Source organism: Seriola dumerili, unplaced genomic scaffold (assembly GCF_002260705.1).
Source record: "Seriola dumerili isolate Sdu_G_001 unplaced genomic scaffold, Sdu_1.0 BDQW01000092.1, whole genome shotgun sequence".
Taxonomy (NCBI): Eukaryota; Metazoa; Chordata; class Actinopteri; order Carangiformes; family Carangidae; genus Seriola; species Seriola dumerili.
The window spans coordinates 1150679-1166352 of NW_019174347.1; the positions used below are offsets into that span (position 1 = coordinate 1150679).

General features: G+C 43.6%; 1 protein-coding gene across 2 annotated transcripts in view; it reads right to left on the minus strand.

Moving 5' to 3' along the window:
- LOC111222419 (semaphorin-6D-like) overlaps positions 1-15153 on the minus strand; it is a 152009-nt gene extending 136856 nt beyond the window's left edge. For both annotated transcript variants that reach the window (XM_022746138.1, XM_022746136.1), the window contains exon 1: positions 14967-15153. The gene's annotated coding sequence lies outside the window, so the exon portion shown is untranslated. The remainder of the gene's footprint in view (positions 1-14966) is intronic.
- Positions 15154-15674: the final 521 nt, after the last annotated feature.

The following is a 15674-nucleotide window of genomic DNA, read 5'->3' on the forward strand; positions in this document are numbered from 1 at the left end:
GACACCCACTCAAAAAAAATCAATCAGTATTCAGGTCATGCCACATGGATGCCCCCCCCCCCCCGCCCTTAACACATAACCTCTGACCCCTGCAGGGTTCTCCTTAGAGAGCGTGACAGGGATGTGTCTGTGCTGCCAGTGTCTGCTTCGTGTCCGGCGCTAACAAAGTCCTCGTGTTGGGGGGCGGAGCGTGGCCTGACCCCGTCCGCCTCCTACACAATAAATCTAGCAAAGGAGTTCAAGGTGGCCTGACCTGCATCCGACCCCGTCTCTGGAAAAACGGCTACAACGTCCAGCTGAGCCAAAATCCCCCCCCCCCCACCCCCCCAGAGCTGCTGAAGGGAGAAACAGAAGATGCGCTCGAGTTTCGTGCACACCGCCGGCACGCAAACCAACATATTTATTCACTCATATTTCAGCTCACCCAAGTCTTGACATCTGAACAGTTGGGAAGCCTTGTTTCTGTCATGGGAGGAGGGAGGAGGGAGGAAGGAGGGAAGGGGAGGGGGGGGGGGGGGAGGGGGGGGGGGGGGTGGCATGGGGCAGAATTAGCATAGTGTAATTACACTGGGGAAAGATCCAGACTCCAAGGAGCAAGACATAACCCATAATTTGCCATTGTGCTCCCTATGCAATTGACAGTCGGTCTATGATATTGGAGATAAATGTCGGAATTCAGGCTGTTAGTTCAACTGATGGTGCATTCAGTATGATAATAACCACAGTCTTGCACACAGTGAATCTGATGAGCAGTCCCGCAATAGCTCCTCACCACTTTCCCTTCCCTCCACGGGGTATTATCATGCTAATCTTAAAGAGAAGAAGAAGAAGAAGAAGAAAAAAAAAATATTCCAGTGAATGAGGAAGTATAATAGGAAGCAGGAGCCTCTGGAACCGCAAGGAGACAAAAGGAGGGTGTATTCACCCGGCGCCGTCTGAGCAAAGCAGGGGTGACAAATGGACACAGACATTATGCTGGCTGGTTAATTAAAAGAACATAGCCTAATTAAAAAGACCTTCCTAGTGAATGGACCGCCTCGACGCAGTAACTGACCTGTGTCTCCCGCACAGGTTGGGCACCGAGCAGTAAGTCTCTTTTTTTTTTTTTTTTTACGGATTTCATTTTCACATCAGAGCGGCTTTGACCGACGAGCGGCAAACACCGACACAAGCGGAGCACAAGTCAGGAAGTGCGCCAGATCATGGTGGGGGGTGAGGGGGTGCTGTTGCTTGTTAAATGACTCATGATTTCCATTAGGCAGTCAATGAAACTTGAGATTTGATTAAATGTAATGCCACATCTCTCGCAGAAAACTTTTTTCTCATTAATATCTTTGTGTCCAATTATTCTGTAAGTGCAGGAATCATTCAACGACGCTTACGCAGGTCTGCTGGTTGTTTGTGATGTATGCCTGGATGTACACACACTGTGGTCATGGCTGAGAGAGTTATTAGCAATAGTACTATAAATTAAGAGACCAACCTGAAGGTATCAGGGACTTGACCATTGAAGTATGACACTATACTTGTACAGTAAAACCGATATTTGAATTTAAATAAGTGACGCTTGTAAGCATGTGAAAGCCTGCGCTGGTGCTGGATGATACAAAGACCGTACTGTTCTTAAACTTGGGAGTCACCAGCTGACTTTCCTTGTGAAGTTCAGTGGGTTCTGGGTTTTCCCAATTGTTTCCAAGAACAAAAAGCATGAAGCGCAATGTGACCTAAACCTGTTTAATATTTCTGCATCATCTTCCAGAAGATCGCATCATATATTGAAGACTTGTAGATTCGGTAAGCCTTGATGACATTTCAAAAATATTTATCTTAAAAACAGATTTGTCTATTTATATTTGGCAGTGTTATGATGATGTTTGGTCGTGTTGTCATTGTACATGTCTTTTTTTGTTTTCAATGGTCTGAAACACACATGAATGAGTTTTTGCAGAGCCAGGCAAAGTCTTGATTCAGTCCTGCATCCAATTTTGAGAGCAGGGTTTAACAAGGTCTGGCTGGGTTTTTGCAACATGACGGGGTCACTCAACATGAAAGTTGGTCCTGGCAGAAAAAATCTTTGCTGCAGCTCAGAGCGACAATATCTGGCAACACACTGTGGCAGTTTGACAGTTCTGAGTTTGTCTTTTTGAGGTTGCTACTCAGATCTCTCTCTCCTGACAAGTAAGATGTTAAGTTTGCCCCAAGTCACACCTACCCAGGGGCACATGAGTAAAAACATAGAAGGAAACACACACACACGGACCCCCACATTACACCATGGAGTACTAATATATCGCGGATTAATATCTACACGCGCTGCAGAATAGTTAAGACTCCAGGCTGCTGCCGCCTCACTCATAAGGCAATCAGCCATATTTAACCAGGCTGTAATGTCAGACACAGAGATAGATGTCCATAGAGTGGGAAGGTGGGGGACCGATCAAAAAAGGTAATGGACATAGTTAAATTTTTTATAAACAGAATGACTGCAGGGACGATTAGCGGGTGTGTAGTGTAATTTTTAGTGGCTTGCAGCCTTGTGCTTACTTTACTGTTTACCTTGCAAGCATCGAGATTACAGGGGAAAATTACTGCTGCCAAGATAACTTTGCAAAGTTGTAAAATCCTGCCTGAGAGGAGTACAACCAGCTGCGCAATGTCTCTGTGCCTGATAGCCTCCGAAATGGACTTCCTGACATTTCATCCTATTGGTACCTGTAGCAACAGGCCCACACCACAGCAGACTGTGTCTTGTGTTTCACTGGAGGGCTACTGCGAGCCTGAGAGTGAGTGAGAGAGTGAGAGCGTGCGGCCCCCTCATTCCTTTTCACCCAGCCGCCCGTCATTGAGTTGTGACATTAAAACAACAGCATGGTTTGTTGGTGGGTGCTTTGTTTACCCTGAGTCAGTCATCAGAGACTGCCCCTCGGGGAGAGACGCTGGAGGCAGGGAGGACAGGCGGGAAAAGCAATGAGGGGAGATCAAACAGCCGACGAGGAGGATTCATTCGCTGGACCAGGGAAGTGGCTCGTGTGACTGAGTGGGAGGTGTTTTGTTGTGTTTGTGTCTCTCTCTTGGCGGAAATAAGTTTGCAGCTTCGGAGTAAATTAATGAACATGTTTTTCCAGCACCAAGCAGTCATCCACATCACTGCAGGCACACACGCGCACACACACGCACACACACACACACACAGATCCTTGTCTTACTGTATCTGTGGGGACCCATCACTGACATAATGCATTCCCTAGCCGCTTTCACTAACCATTACAAATGAATGCCAAACCCTAACCATAACTTAAACCTAATTCCAACCCTAAAACCAAATCAACCTTCAAACAGCCATTTACACTTGTACAGTGTACACAAGTACAGTGCACTCTAAGTTTTCAGACCCCACAAATATAGGAAAACAAGGCCACACACACACACACACACACACACACACATATAGCTGCAGTGTTGTAGCATAAATGAGCATCAGCGATAACTCTGAGATTGTCTTCATGTTTGCAGGATCACAGTTTGACTCCGACCCAATTTTCTGACAAACAACTTGACCCTGTTCATCCACAGCAGATGTTGGACATAAAATAACATCCTTCAAAACTGCCAATATTAATAGAATCAGATGTGGAAACACCATACAGCAGAAACAGACCTAAATAAACATACATGCACGCAAGCTTTGAATCTCCAGGTAACTCCTGCTACATATTTACATCATATATTTATGACTTCCATCTGTTTTCCTACTGAGCACATTCACAGTAACATATTTTAAAACAATAGATAAACGACAACTGGCAAGACGACCATGAGGTGTTTCACATGTGTTAGCTTTAGCGCTGGAACAATTAGCCTATAAGTCATGAGTAATTTATCATTCTCTGGTTTCAGCTTCTCACATGTGAGGATTCACTGCTGCTCTCTGATTTCCATCGGTGTAAATCAAATGTCATTGAGAGAAAAAAGATTAGACCTTTCTCTTTCTCTCAAACCATGTGATGGATATTTTACACTATGTTCAACTTTAAAAATTAAAAGATTAATTGAAAAAATTAAAATTGTTGATTTATAAGGTTATAATTAGTTTATGTCCTAATTAGGCTTATGCTACATTTATTGTTGTATTATTGACATTTCACAGTATGACTGGTTTAATCTACCAATAACAGATTGTAATTATTTAACTGATGTCATTTGTTCACTTTACAGCTTTAAAACAATTAGCTGATCCCGAGAAGATTTGATACTGAATTATTGAAGTCATTTTTGAAACGGAAAAGGCAAATATTTATTTATTAATTATTGTTTTTCCAGCTTTTCAGACTTTAACATTTACCTGTTTTCTTCTATGATAATAAACTGAATATCTATAATATCTATAATATAAACTGTTGTGCTGGGTATTTTTTCAGTTACATATTTTCACGTCTTACAGACCAAAATATTAATCGACTTGTCAAGAAAATAATCAGCAGTTTAGTTAATGATGTAAAAAAAAATATTAGTTGACTTGATCTGGAACAATGAGGCTATTTCTTTGCGCTTCTAAATTTCAATTTAAAGATATGTTTGATTTACTGAAGCGGTGTTTCCGATAAGGCTTGTGTGCATCAGTGCTGCACCGCTTCCAAGAGAGACTCATGATGCATCTATGAAGAATCAATTCTTTCCTGACCACAACCATGCACCCTCTCTCCCACTCACACACACACAGACACAGCTGCAGGGGTGAGTCAACACATGGTTAATAAACTGACACACACGCACACCCACACACGCACACACACACACACGCTCTTGGAATGGGAAGGGTTCAGGGCGCTGGAGGGGAGGAGGAGGTGTGTTTTACTCACCCTGGACCGCTGCCCGGTTTGGATTCATATGACACTAACTGAGACCCCCAGATAAACCCCCGCGCACCCCCCCTCCCCCCCCCCAAAGACCGGTTTAAAAATAGCCCCGATTCGATGGAAACAAGCCTGGAGTTCTGAGAAACGGAGGAAAATGACCAAGCTAAGTGTAGGCGAGCAGACTTATCTTACACCGTGTCCGAGCCAAACATTCACTGCACATATGGTGACCACTAAAATATACACAAATAATAGCGTGAGAGAGCTAAAAGTATAGATTAAAAACAGCCCACATCCACCACCAAATGCTTGCACACAGGTAAAACACTTTACACACACACACACGCACAAACAGGGGGATTCAGAGTTAAATCTTAAAAGAAAAAGCATTGCACATTCTAAATTTAACACATTCCAGATTTAAGCAAGAGGATATGCAGAGTGTTGTTTGCAGAAAATCAGCCACAATTCCTATCTGCAGAGCACAGGGTGCATGCATAAGAAATTGGATAAAGAGCCTGAGGGAAAAGGAGAGTTGGGAATCCAATCTGAGTTTCGTAAACCATCAATGAACCTTTCACCTAAAATTAGGGCTTGTGGAGTTTAACTTCATGCTGTCCATTCAAAGTGTGTACAGCGCAGGAGGTGCAGTGGGACTTGGCCAACTTTTCCGAGGAACAAGGTCAAACAGCGCTGCTATTTTTGGACAGTTTGTAAATTAGATGCAGTTAGGGCCCTCGCTGAAGGTACGCACGTCACGTTACACTGCTGAGAGGAGAGCCCATTTCCTTTTTCAAAAGACATGTGATAACTCTCTGGAGGGGAAAAAAAAAATAGCAAATTTTCTCTGAACACTTAAATAAATTAAATATGTGAATACCTGTCACCTTGTGAGCGCGTGCAGAGCAGGAATGGGACACGATGGGGCATTACTGTGTGAAAGCAGCAGCTTTCGATGAAGAGGACAGAAGAAAAAAAAAAGGGGGGGGGGGGGGGCTTATCTTAGGTTTTTAATTTCCTGCTTCATTTCACGTTTCAGGACCATAAAAATTCTCATTTCGAAAAACTGCAATAAGCAACAATGAGACATGATCATAACTCAGAATTACTTCTATAGTAACTAAGCAGCAGACTCCCCCACCCCCCCCCACCCTCTCTCCCTCCTTCCCTCCCTCATGCAGTCCGCCTAATTGCTTTAGCCAAGATGTGACAAGCCAGACAATTGCTGTGCAACAGATTATCAAAAGAGAAACCGATAAAAAAAAAATGGGAAAAAAAAAAAGTATCAGATATTCAATCCCTCAGCCTCACTCTGCCAAAAACTCTTGACCCACATTTCTTTGCATCAGTCCCTGGTCTGTTCTGTAGATCTGCTCTGCAGGCTCAGGAATATGAAGACTGCTTTTCCAACAACAACATTCACACTTCCCTACAAGTGTTTCAGTGTGTGTTCAGCACAGTGGATTTCTGCTGGATTTCACCCGAGGACAAACAACAGCACGATAAACAGTGACTCCAAACATTTGGTCAAACAATCAATTCAGCAAATGTAAAGACTTGTTTTTCTTTTTTATATTTTCACTGTAAACTGGATAGGTTAAGCTAGGGCAGAAAGAAACGATTATTTTCATTAGGCTATTGATTAAGTGACTGAATGATGAAAAATGCCGATCCAAATTTCCTAAAGCCTCAAAGTGACGTCTTTAAATTCCTCATTACGTCCAACCAGCAAATTAAAACTCAAAAACATTTAGTTTGCTACCACACAAGACTTTTTTTCATTCATGCTTGAAAAAAAATACATAAACAAATAAATTAATCTGTTAGAAAATAGTTGCAGATTCATTTTCTGTGGGTCAAGTAATTGATTAAACAGACAAAGAGTTTCAGCCCCCGGTCAAACAAAACAAGACATTTTCAGACAGCACTTCAGGCTGGAAACCTAATAACGGCATTTGTCATCATTTGACATTTCACAGACTAAACAGTGAATCAAAAGTTTACTTACATATCAGTTAATAATGAAAAATAATCATTAGTTGCTGCTCTAACTCTGGTCTAAACTTCAGCAGAACGTTCAGTGTCACAACTTCGCAGCCGTTCGGCCTCTCTACAGACAGCCTTCACAACATTACCTGCATTAAAACTACATTAATAAAATTTCTTATCTTGAAATTGCACAAAGCTGGAGCTGAGGCATGTAGCTGACTCGTGAATAAAAAAATAAATAAAAAAAAAACCTAAATATAACAGTCTGGCAGGGAAGTTTGTCCAACTTGCTTTAGTTTAAACAACAGACTAACGAACAGCCGAAAAACAGAAATGTGCCAAAACAGACACGGCTGACAGCAGCTTCTCAGGCTTTATCAGCCAACTTAAAATGAAGCCAACCTGCTTTTTTTTCATCACGTCTGGATCTGAATTTCATCATTCCATCACTTGTGAGATTTCAATCTGTGTCACCGAAGCCTTGAATGTGTGTTTTGCTAATGATATGCAGCTCAACATGTCGCGTCAGGACAAAGTATTCCATTAGGGAAAAAACAATATTTTCAGACTCGTGTTGTTTTTTGGGTTGAGACATAATCCACTTGGAGGCGACATGTGTCAGGAACAACTTGTTGTGGTGGAAACAAGACAAATGTCCACTGTGACAAACGTTCTTCCTCAGAGTGCACACCAAATCAGAGAGAGGTGGCGGGAGGCCCTGGGTGTCTGGTAGGTCTTTCCAGGGAAATAACCTCTGGCACAAAAGATGGATGTTACATTTCCTCCAGCAACAACAGCCGTTTGTTTGGAGGAAATAGGACAATAACTCGGCTGTTAGCACAAGCTGTGATAGCCACCGTGGCCGAACAGGCAAAGAAAATAACTCCACTAACACAAACCAAAAACTTCACAAATTGAAAATCCAAGGGAAAAGGGGGACGTCAAGGTGCCGCCCACGCCGTTTGATTGAGAGCCAATCTCTGGTAAAGGAAGCACAGAGACGCCACAGCAACACACACTTGGCAATGAAGACGGAGACCGGGAACAAAGATGATAGATTACGATGGTGGTGAGCAAGATGGCTTCTTCTTCAAGGTTATACTTTGATAGCATGCAGATCGTATTAGCTACACTGCTACGATAAATCAACACTTCTCTCAAACAGATTCAGTAAAAAACTGAAAATTATAATCCTCATGATGGAAGTTTTATCCTGTTGTATTATCCTACATTAGTTTTATCTAGATGTAGCTAATACATTGGCAAGTGAGTCTCTGAGTCACAGAAATCCTTTTGAATTTGTGGTCCAGTGTTTTCTGATCAGGTATCTGACAAAGAGTCAGAGGCTATCCTCATTTCTTAATTTCACCTGAGATTATTATGAGAAAAATAAATAAAAATCATAAATTCATCATAAAAGTTACTATTGTATGGAAATGCACAACATCTGCAAACTGTTTATGGGTAAAAGGCCCAGATGTATAACAATACTACAGGAAAAAATGAAGGTACTTAGATAAACTGATGCCATTGTTTGTAAATCCTAAATAACCACTAAGTAGTCGCAGATGTAGTGATTATTTACCATGATCAAAAATCAAACAAACTAGAAATCAAAATGCCACTGATGCTCCTCAGAAACGAACTGAACTTGTGCTAGTTTTTTCTTTTCAAGAATTCATGACTCCTTGTGTCTCCTGCTCGGGTAAAACAAAAAACAGACCCACCGAGGTGCATGCTGGTCCTATATCTGTTTACTTAATAATGTTGACTTTTTCGGTACAGTTCTAACAAAACAGAACAATATCATCACAAGAAAATACTGTCTAAATAAAGCCGATATCTACGATTATTCAGATTCTTACAGCAGATTCGGGCTGGGAGTCTAGACTATGCAGTCAGTGTTTTTAGCATATTCATTAGATAAGTCAAACTTCAGGCATTAGTTTATTAAAATACAAAAATCAAAGTTAAATTAGACTCAGATTCACATCTCTTGGAATAATCAACATGGAATAAATTAATGTGAGTAACACATTCATGGCTCTTGTTTTATCTCAATCTATTTGTGGGACCTTGTATGATCTCGAGAGGCTTTAGCAAAGCTTTTGCATCTGAAACGTGTCCTTGTAAACTGCGTGGTTTTCGGCCGACACGTTTTTTTTCTTGCCCACACACTCGTTAGGTCGCAGTCTATGATGTGGTCGGAAACAAACTGCTCATGCAAAATTGCTAAATGCATACATTTAGCTTTGTTTTGTTCTGTATCGTGCTGGAGCTTCCTCATGCACCTATTGCCAAGACCCTACCAAGTACTTTAATACACAGATAGCATCCACAGTAGTAACAGTATGGCTGCGTTGTCTCACAGTGTAAATTGTCTTGAAAAAATAATATTCAGTTGTGAAAAGGTTAACACTCACGGTGACTTCTAATTTATCCAGTGGCAGCGAGAAGACCAGGAGATTGGGATGTCAGGGGGGTGGTTTGCTCCACTTTCAGCCTGGCTGGCAATCAATGATGCGGGAGGTCTGCCCTCATTATGAAGTGATTAAGAGATTATTTGGAACAACAAACCAATGTACTTTTGCCATTCCCCCCAGCCCACCCAACTAAGAGTTCAACAATCAATAGCTGGTATGTATGGCCCGAGGCTATTTGTTTCCTTATTTGAGTCGCTTCCTCCCATTAAACACAGAGGCGAGAAGAATCGAAGTGGATTTAGACAGGAAGCTACGTTTCTGTGCTCTCCACGGTGGCAGGAGTGAGGGAGTGTGTTGCCATGTCTGTATTATCTTAATCTTTTGGAAGTTAATATTGTGCCAGTGAGTGTTAAGGTTTTTTATAAATAAACAGGATTGTGGATGACGCAACTGAACGGGAGTTCTGGAAGATCTTTGCGGTTACTCATCAGCTAATAATCCTTTAAAACAGCGAAAATCCACGCACGCATGAAGCCACGTTAGCTGCTTCTTCTCATGAAATACACATGAAAAATGACATGGAGTCTTTTTTTTTTTCTTTGGATGATTCATTTTCAGTCCCTTTCGAGAGAGATCCTTTTTGTTGTGCATGCTGCTGCCATGCTGCCCTGTAGGTAGCACGCACATCCTTCTTGTTACACAAATCAGCGTGAGCGTCTGTGATACTGTGCACTGTATAGGTACTCTCTCCTTCGTCTTAAAAAGGGCAACTGATACAGGAGTGAGGGAGACAAAAGCGTGACTCCACAAGACTGCAGCATTTCTTTTAAGAACAAAACCACAAACAAAACACAGAAAACCTCAGTGCATGACTGAACAACTGAAGAAATGAAACAAAGGAGAATGAAAGCCTCGAAAAACATACAGCAGCTGAGGTTTTAATTCTTAACAAAGATTCTTTCATGGGACATGAGACCCTCTCTGGACTAAAAATATAAATCTGAGGCAATTTGCTGACATTGCGAGCTACAGGTTATATTTTCCCCCTGTAATTGCTGGACTGCATCCACTGTGCTTCATGAGGCGTAACCATACAGGCATCCAGTGTTCCCGCCGCGCTGCTTGTGGCCGTGGGGGTTGGCAAGCGGAGCCCCGAGTCCATGTTCGACAAGGGGTTAACGTTTCTGAAAAACAGCTCGACAAAACCACAGGAAGACAGCCAGTCTGGATGGACGGACCGAGGCCTGTCACTTGTCCAGTTTGCGGTCTGCCGCCTCTTGCCATCTTTTTTTTTTTTTTCTTCTCCCTCTCCTTCCCTCTAGCCTTTCGCTGAACTCAAAGCTTTTCCTCCCAAAACTTACACACTCATCAGCTTAGCTATAATTTCCAGTCCTGCACCAACCACACCAGGGCCACAGGAGGGAAGCCGCTGCACGCCCGTTTAAGAGGACCATCATTAATCCCATGGGGGGGTGGGGGGGGTGGGGGTATTTGCATTGTTAAAGCAGCAGCAGGATAAAGACAGAGGTTGGTATAAAGGTTAGTTAAGACAGAAAGACCAGATATGAGGTGTAGTATTGCATGTATATCAAAGAATGTTGAGAAAAAATACGTTGCGTATGTTACAAAGAAATCTTGCACACACTGTGCCAGGTGGGTTGCTGGGAACAGTGCCGGTTGTACAGTCTGACAGCAGCAGGAAGAAAAGACCTGCGGTATCGTTCCTTTGAATACTGCAGGTGGAGCAGCCGGTCGCTGAAGGAGCTGCGAGCGTTGCTGTCAGACTCTCGTGCAGGGGAGGAGGGAGACGTTCTCCCTCAAAAATGGAAGCTCGGCCATCATCATCATCATCCTCCTCTCTCTACCGCCGTCACCACTGCATCCAGGGAGCAACCCAGGACAGAGGCTGCCCTCTTGACCACTGTCTCTTCCTGTTTATCAGTCTCTTCCTGTCTGCTGTTGAGATACTGCTGCTCCCACACACAAACCATTCCACAACAAATGGCTGACGCTGCCACAAAGTCATACGAGATACAAAAGCACGCACACAAAAAGAAGCACAATAGTTGTGGACAATAGAGAAGAGAGAGAGAGAGAGAGAAAGGTCGGTACCGAGCTGGAGCCGCCACAACTAGCTGTCACTCGTGCGGCACCATCTTCAATAATTCTGGAATCAAAAGTAATTACAAGCCTGCCAAGGATTCAAATCTAATAGCTGATGATTGGAGTTGTGGGAGAAAAGGTTGTCAGCAGTGAAAACATCCACTGTGTTCACCGTTACTTGCAGAAATCTGCAACAGTAACAGATGTAACTGCAATGGCAGTGTGCATTATGTCTGTGTCACAGCCTGTACATCTGTGAATGAACTTTAAAGAACCATGCAGGCCAGTATATTTAGGAGACATAATGCACTGAATCAGCAAAAAGACGAGGGGAAAATTTTCTTCCAGCCACAGTAAAGAAGTTGTTTCTGCTCGGCTGGAAAAACAGCTGAAAACTATTTAAAAAAAAAAAAAAAAAAAAGAGGCAAGTCCAGTCTGGACAGTGATGGAGGACCCACTTCAGCTACGCTGCAGAAGGCACAAGGCAGGTCCACCTGCTATTCGTAACCTGTCCATTTTTAACGCTTGATGCAACATGTTAATGTGATTTCTTACCGGCTGTGGCCAAACGGGGCCAGACCTGGAGGCCAAGGCCCGGTGGTCTCAGCAGATAGCCTGGACCGGCCTGTGCTGTGTCAGCCCCGGATTATGGATGACGGGGAGCCTGCGGGGCTGACAGGTAATAATTCACTCCCCAGGGGTCCCACACCCTTCACTGGACGCAGCGCAAGCAGCCAGGAAAGGGTGGGTGAGGTGTGGGGGGGGGCGCGGCCTTGGAGATCACAACCTGACAGCCCACCCTCTTCTCTTTTTTTCCTACCATCCCCTTCAAGAATTGGGGCTCTCATTGGCTGCCCAGTTGCCACGGGTAACCAGCCATTATCAAAATGAAATATGAGGTGCCACAGACCGGTGCCTCTCTCAGGTGCAGGGCCAAACAAAGTGCCATATGTCGCGGATGAGGAGCTGAGATTAACTGTTGCTTCCTGAAGCACAGCACTGGCGCTGGCCCATTCTTCAGACATCGGCAGTCGCACAATGCCACCATGTGCTTGAGGTCTGAGACACTTCAGACAAATCGCTGTTGTTGAGGTGCCACAACAATAGCCAAAAAAAAAAAATCCAATGCCCTCGAGTTTCTCTGGGCTTGAAATGGAGGTGAAATGAGCGAGAGTGCCTCAATTCAGCGACTTCAAGTTTCCAGAGAGATTTAATGTAACATGTCTTCATGTGTTCTACTGGAATTCTGCTTTTTCTCCACTGTCCAATCCAAACTTAGACTAACTGTGTGTGCACGAGTGTTATATGTATCTATGTGCAGATACTGAGCACTTTATCTCGATGATGAAAATGGAAATACGCCTGCTGAACGTCCCCCAAGGGCCACAGTCCTCAGCCCCTGGTTAGGAGCCTATTTCAACCATCATTACCCAGAGGACCATTAGGAAGATGCCATCTGCACACGCAGGGCCCCTCCACTGGGGCCTCTTGTCATTTTAAACTAAAAGCAAGCGCCGAAATGGAAATCGGAAATAAAATTACACACTGGGCTAAATGCACCATTAACCATGCTAACTGAGCGACGGACCTATCAGGGGCCCGAGAATGAGAGCTGGACGAAGAGCAAGCAATTTTCAGCGGTGACAAGGAAATGAACGCACTGCTGGTGCTTTGCCTTTTCTCACATTTACGACTGTAACTAACCCATCAGCAGAATGTGACTTTCCTAATGGAAAACAAAAAAAACAGAATAGACCTGATTGTTTGTGAGTGTGGGAGACCGGGGGTTGAATATAGATCTGCACTATATATAGTTTAAGTAGGAGGACAGACTGGTAACTGCTGGTAGGTATCAGACAGGCCACACAGGAGCATCTCACTTCTCCTGCAGGGCAGCAGCACCTCTCCTTGTAAGCAGAGCAGCAACATGTCAAATAAAATAACCTGAAACCACATTGCAATGTCCTCTGAGCAGCACAGAGTGCTAAGTCACTGTTCAACTGCGGTAGGAAACCACAAGCCATCAGCGGCCTCCCCCATCCTATGATATCACTGCAGCAGCTCAGCTGAGAAGAGCAGGGACAGGGAAAAACCAAAGAAAATCACAAGATCCGACCACACGGTCTCCACTTAAACATCTGACTGCTTGGACCAGAGCAGAGAGAGCTTGACGGCAGACTCCAAATGAACAAAAAGTTGCCTCCGCTGTTCAATCAGGGCGATGTCACCCTCAAGCTGAACACAATTTTTTTTCTCAAATGCCAAGAAAACTTTTGCAAGGCCAGAGCCAGAGGACCACGGCCGCCTTTGTTTCAGGCGAGAATACACACATTACCTTGCACCAGGCCAACATCGTAGTAGTGCTGTGGTTTATCCGTTTGTACATAGGAGAGATTTATTTAATGCTGAAATGTTCTTAACCTCAGCTGAAACTGAACACCCACTGAGGGAGATGAGAAGGGGTAATGCACAACAGGCTGAGGCAAATCATAGTCCCATTTTAGCAGAGAATGGCTCAAGAGCAGCTCTGAGCATCCATTTCAACATAAATAACCACCAGCGGCTCCTGGGAATCTTATGAGAGGAAAAACACAGGTTTCTCATCTCTTTGTGCGCCGCCACAGAGAGAGATTAGAAACCTGTGCGTCGCACCGAAGTCCAGCACAGACTGCTGCTGCAACTGCGTGCAAAAACACAAACCTGTTAGAACAATGATCTCATCGTTTTCCCCTCCGAGTTTTTGGCTTAAAGACCAAACTGCAGATTGAAGTGAGCTAATTTAGTGTGAGGTAAAAAAATAAATAAATAAATAAAATCTATGCAAAGTGACAGGGAGATGTGCTGTCACGCAGACACTCTTTTTTCTTTTCCAGGCAAACCAAATGCTCAAATTGATTTATTAATGTTAGAGCATACTCCCTCGTTATCTGTTGCTTTTCTCCGCACAAAGACATCATGAGTAAACACATTTTTCTGCTGGAAAATAAACCAGCATATCCAAATTCAATTAGTGTCTTAGGCAAGACGCCACTGAAAAAACAAAACAAAAACACCAACACGTTATCAATTGCTAATTCGTGATAAGTTGCTGATTACTCCTGCAGCATCGGTCAACAGAGGGAGAGTGAGGTATGAGGCATTTAGATTTACATACCGTCACAATACAGAGATAAATCACCAAGTTGTGTGTCCAAACACGGTCTCGGAGGCCATAAAGAGGGGTAGAAAATGTCTAATAGCTTGTAAAATCAGTGTAAAATCAGCTGATACTGACTTGTGAATAGTGCTGTTCTTTCCCGGAGCAGTAAAGGCTCGAAAACACGGCCGAGAAAAAGAGAAAACAAACGGCTTCTCCGGAGCCCGAATTCAACTTATGGAGAGTCAATGATTACTTTAGGGTTAGAAAAAAAAAAAAAAACCTATGGGAAATGTTGTGTTTGAAAGATTTAAACACCGTGCATATGTTGGATTAATCTATCTGCTGAGGCAAACTTGGAGCATCACACTCTTAATGAGCGAAGTAAGCGAAGCAGAAGCAGCAGCAGCAGCAGCATCGCTAAAGTCTGCAACAACTAGCAAGCGAACCACTTCTTACCTCGCTGTTTCCCCCGTAGCTCCACAGTGAAAAAAGAGGTGAAAAAAAAATGTACGTTGCAGTCTTTCAGAAGAGACAGTGCAGCAGAGGAGAAGCGGTAACGAGCGAGGAGTAGTTAGTTTTAGCTAGTTTTCTTCGCCAAAAAGCGGATAGTATTCCCAGAGCGCCGGAGCAGCGAAGAGGCGCCCCACACTCCTGTGACGAGACTGGAGCCAGACTGAAATCACAACACTTCGGCAGCCGCTCAGGCCACGCCCCCCCGCGGTGTAGCTTGACAAGTCATCCGCCCAATCACGGGCCCACCTCAAAGATTGGTGTCGACTCCGATTGGTCAGTTCTTTGAGCTTTTGTGTTGCGCCCCGCCCGGCACGGCTCACTTTTCTCCCAGATGTTGAATGCCAGAACATCGGGGCACTTGTAAACGCGGCCAGCCAATCAGAGCGCAGGACAGGGGGGTTTAAACACACACATAGTATGACTTTATGGGAGTTAATGCTATTTAGCCAGATTATTCTCTTGTAAAGGATACCGTGTTACACCACATTACCAAATGTGTGGTCATACAGTTTTTCATTGCATGTGCTATATGGAAAAGTATATCATATATATCATATATCATCAATAGCAACTTATCATTTAGTATATTCAAAAGTAACTTGTAAATGTGGCTTCAGTATTGGCTCATGAAAATACAGTTTGTATTGTGAT